Source organism: Balaenoptera acutorostrata, chromosome 15 (assembly GCF_949987535.1).
Source record: "Balaenoptera acutorostrata chromosome 15, mBalAcu1.1, whole genome shotgun sequence".
Lineage (NCBI taxonomy): Eukaryota > Metazoa > Chordata > Mammalia > Artiodactyla > Balaenopteridae > Balaenoptera > Balaenoptera acutorostrata.
Genome location: NC_080078.1, coordinates 27,702,697 through 27,707,798, shown reverse-complemented (window position 1 = coordinate 27,707,798; position 5,102 = coordinate 27,702,697).

Sequence of the window (5,102 nt, the reverse complement as noted above, 5' to 3'; positions counted from 1 at the left end):
ATTTATTTAATTCTCTTAGAGAATGCATCTGTGTTGGTTTTGCTATTTTTTTCTTTGATTAGAGACCAAATACTATGAAGTTACATGTCACCTTGTAGACTTCTGTGCAGTTGAAAAGGCAGCCCTAGAGGTTACAGTTTTCTTATCCTACAGGACATTACTCAGTTTTGCATCTAACCTAGCAATCTTATTCTAACGTTTTTTTTTTCAAAATGCCTATAAATACCCAGTTCTTCAAAATGCTCTTTGAATACGTTTTTACCTTTTTACCAATTCCTTTGTTAAAGAGAAATAAAATCTTGACATGTGTTCAATTGATATTTGCATGAAAGTCATGTTTTTAACTTTTTGAAAATTATTCTTGGATAGAGCTTCCTAGACTAGGAGAGAGACATTAAGCAAATTATAGCTGGGAAGGGTATTAAGGGAAGGTAGCTACAGTGTGTGCCATGGGGCCAGGAAACAGAAGGGTTTAACCTAGCTGAAAGGATTGGGAATGGTTTCCCTGGAAAAGCGGCATTTCTTGAAGTGAGAGTGGAACTTAGTCAAGTGAAGGAAAGAAAGTTGGGGGCTGGGGGATGTGTCTGCTGCAGAGGCCCAAGGTTTTGGGTACAAAAGAGGAGGTGGGTAGAATCAAAGTGTTGAAGCCATTTGGAGCATAGTTTTCACCAGAGGGGTCTGATAGACTCCCTGGACTTCCAGTGATGTCAGAATCCCCAAAAGGAGCATGAAAGGGGCATTCAGGCCCCTGTTATCTCTGACTGGTCTTGCACATGACTTTGACTTCTATGTAAATTGTCAAATGACTTGCACAAAAGAAAAAGCTCAGAGGCCCATCCTTGGGACTCACAGCTCAGCTTCAGAGAATAAGAAAAACAGCTTCCTTCTCCCCACCCACTGTGGAACCCAGGAGGAGAGGAAGGAAGTAAACTTCCATCAGCTCAACAGAAGGGACAGCTCTCCCAAGCCTGTGTGACACAGAAGCCTAATTAAATCCACATCCATGAAAGAGAGCAGCTGCCACGTGGGCTAACTCTGATCCTATCTCTGCTTTGCAGATGAGGGGGTTTAGATAATCAGAAGCCCAAACCGCTTCTCATTTGGTTGCAAATTTCAGAAAACAGGGGAAATAAAATGCCAGGGCTTGTGTTGCCAGGATATTAAGCCACTCGGCATAAAACAAGCTAACTAGAACGCTGTGGAAGGAGGTGGCTTTTCATCCAGGCTCGCTGGGTGCTGACTTCTGAGGCACAGGGTAGCCTTTGCTGGGGAGTTTTGACCTGGAGGACTGTGGGGTAGGTGCTTTGTCCAGCATGCGACCAAGCCAGACAACGGCAGCCGCCTAAAGAAGTCTCTGTTTGGATTTTCGACACTGATCAAAATCGTGCAGACTTCAGAGACACACAGACCTGGGTTTGTATCCTGGCTCTGTCACTTACTAGCCCTGTGACCTTACACTGACAGACTCAACTTCTCCACCTGCACTGGGGGAGAACAGTCCTTACCTCATGGGGCTTCTCCTATCGTGAAGTGAGTGAATGCATGCAAAATGCTTAGTCCAGGGTCTGGCATGTAGTGTCATCTATCATTATTATAACTGTAGTAATCATAATCATGATCATCATCATCATCAAGGCTTGTCTGTAATTTCTCACTATTATAAAAATTTGATTTCAAATGCTAGTCTTTTTTTCTCTCTCACGTTTCACCTTCTAGCAGTTTTAAAGAGCATGTCAGTATCTTAGGGAAAAACATGAGGATTTTTGATGTCTACCATTCAACTTTGAGGGCCAGGTGGGTTTAGAGTGATGGGGGACCAACTTGTCCTGGTTTGCCTGGGTCCTTCCCGGTGTTAGCACAGAAAGTCCCATATCCTGGGAAACCCCACAGTTCTGGGTCAACCCGGACAGTCAGTCACCTTAATTATAGGACTGACTCAGAAGGCACAGTGAGTCACAGAATCAGGATGTATCCCCAGCCTGGAGGTGCTCCCAACGGAAGCCACCACACCTGGTCCTGGAGTGGGGTGAGGAGGAGCCCAGACTGAAAGAAGTTCCAGTTTATAAGCTGAAGGACATAGCTTTTTGCACCTGAAACTCAAATGAATGAGGCAGGCTAGGGGGCTCCTGCAGCAAACCACGTAACGCTTTCGAAGTGGGCAGCAGCCGCTTAGCAATGGCCAGTTCTCGCCTCTGGGGGAATGTGAGCCAGTGTTGTGAAATACACATTATTCAAGAGATGACAGGTTTCCGAATTTGTTTTAAATGTGAAATCTCCCTATTTTCAAATGTTGGCAACTAATTCCACTAAAACAAACAAACAAAAAACTGGATGAGCCAAACAAAAGATATTAGTGGGCCAAATGAGGTCTGCCAACGCTCAGTTTACAATCCTGATCTAGACCATGCTTTTCCTCACTCCTGGCCTTTGCACACGCTGGTCCCTCTGCCTGGTACACAATTTCCTATGCTTGCCTCTTATTCACCTTAAGTATCAGAGCCTATTGGCCATGACACCACATACTCCTGGTTTTCTTGCCACTTTTCTATTTTCTATCTAGGTTCATTTTCTAGTGCTTTCATCCTCATGACTTTAAACAGTATCTCTAAGCTAAAGACTCCCAAATTTTATTACCAGCCTAGAACTCTCTCCTGAACTTCAGAACCATATATTCAACTGCTTATTCAAACTCTGCTCTTGATGACCTAATGGGCATTTAAAGCGTAACATGTCCAAAACTGGACTTTTGATCATGTGCCTCTAAATCTCTCCCTTCCCGGTCTCTGTAAACGCAGACACCATTCTTCCATTTCTCAGACCAAAACTGAAGCCACCCTTGGCCCCTCCCTTTCTGTCATATCCCATATACATCCTTCACTAGAGCCCACTGGCTCCTCCTCCACGATACATCCAGAATCCCACCTCTTCTCAACCCTCCCCTGCTACCACCTTGGTCCAAGCAACCATCATTTATTACCTGGATTAGAACCGTGGCCTCCACCCTGGTCTCCCACCTCCTACCCTCACAGTGACAATGACCAACGATCTGCCCTCCTCCCCAGTACATCTCTGACCTCAATTCCTACTGACTACTTTGCTGTTCCTACCATGCTCCCTTTGCACTTGCTGTTTTCCTAGCCGAATGCTTTTCTCCCAGATAGTCATGTGGCTCATTTCCTTGTCCCCTTCACATCTTTAATCAAATGGCACCTTCACAATAAGGTTTTGAAAATTCAAAATTTGTAACTGTCACCCTACCTACCCCCCCAACCCCATGAGACCTTGATTCCTTTCACTTGCTTTATTTTCTCCTTAGCATTTATCATCATTGAACATTCAATTTATTTTACTTTTCTTCCTTTTTGACTATCTCACTTTCCTCACTAGCCCCTAGAGGACAAAGGTTTGTGATTATTTTATTTGTCTTTCCAGAACCTAAAACGATGCCTGACACATACTAAGAACTCAATAAGTATTTGTTGAATGAATGAATCAAAGAACTAAGAAGACATTAGGTGCAAGATCCAAAGGACCAGCTGTCCTTTAGGAACAATTATGGAAATATGAATAAATCAGGACAAATAGATTCTGCCCAACCATAATAAATAAAGTCAAAAGAAAAATAATAAGCTGAAAGAAAAATACTTCTGCACCACCAGTGATAGAAGGATCAATTTCTTTCATCGAATCAGTGCTCTTTCAAAGAAATACAAAACGGCCTAGGTCCCAGTAGAAAAATCAGCAAAGGACACAGCAAGCAGTTCACAGGAGGGAAAAAAAAAAAAAAAATCGAATGGCTCATTAACATATGAAAAGATCCCTAACCTCTCTCATAATTAAAGAAATGCAGATTAAAATAACAATGAGACCCTAATTTTCGCCTCACAGGCTGGAAAATATAAAGGTATTTATAATAGACGGTGTTATTGAGGAGAGCTTGACCAAAGTGTGCAAAGCAGGGCAGCCTCTGGGAAGGCAAGTTAGCCCCAACAATACAAACTGTAAGATACAAATCCTATGATCTACCAGGAATTTACCTTCCCCGACATTTATCCTTGCAGAAATGCATTAAGATAGCGGTCCCCAACCTTTTTGGCACCAGGGACGGGTTTCGTGGAAGACAATTTTTCCACGGACGGGGTGGCGGGGTGACGGTTCAGACAGTAAGGCCAGCGGTGGTTCAGGCGGCAATGTGAGCGATGGGGAGCGATGAAGCTTCGCTCGCTTGCCGCCGCTCACCACTCCCTCCTGGTTCCTAACAGGCCGAGATCCGATACTGGTCCACGGCCGACTGGGTGGGGGACCCCCGCATTAAGGGATATGCACAAAGAGGTTTATAGTAACATTGTTCATAAAAGAGAAAGACTGGAAACAACCTAAATATTCATCAACAGAAGTGCTGTTAAATTTTTAAAGCCAGTCAAGACTGTCCCATTTTATAGATGACAGTATACACCTATTTGAGGAAAAAAAGAGATTAAGGTAGATCTGCATTATTTATTTGGAAATAGTGAGTAAGTGAAAAATGCAATATACAGAACAGTGTGCTTAGTTTTATCCCTTTTATGTTAAAAAAAAAAAAGGATATACTGACATACATATGCCTGTAATGCATAGAAAATTTATTAAAAAATACATAAGAAACCATGAACACTGGTTGTCCATGGGAAGAGTAATGGGAGACCAAGGTGGGAGGGAGACTTTGATTTCATTGATATGGCTGTGTTCTAATGTTTTATATTTCTGTTTTTAATAAAAATTAAATTAAAAAAAAAAACATTTCCCCAAAATATACACAGAGTATTTTAAGTCCTACATCCTAGGACCAGTAGTAGACTGTCTGTTAGATCACAGGCTCCGCACTCCCTCACCCCAAATGGGAATTTTGCTGCTTCTTAATATCCTGACCATATGTACGAATCAACGTGAGAGTGTTCCTCCTACATCACTCAATCTGGGCAGTGGCGCCTTCTGACCGGCCAACTGCAAAAATAATTACATTATGGTAGCATTTTCCCTCTCCCCAGGCTCTGTCCTCTGCATAGCCTTTTGGAGAAAGAAAAATTATGGAGTGCTTTTATCCCTGACTTTGAAATGAGGCT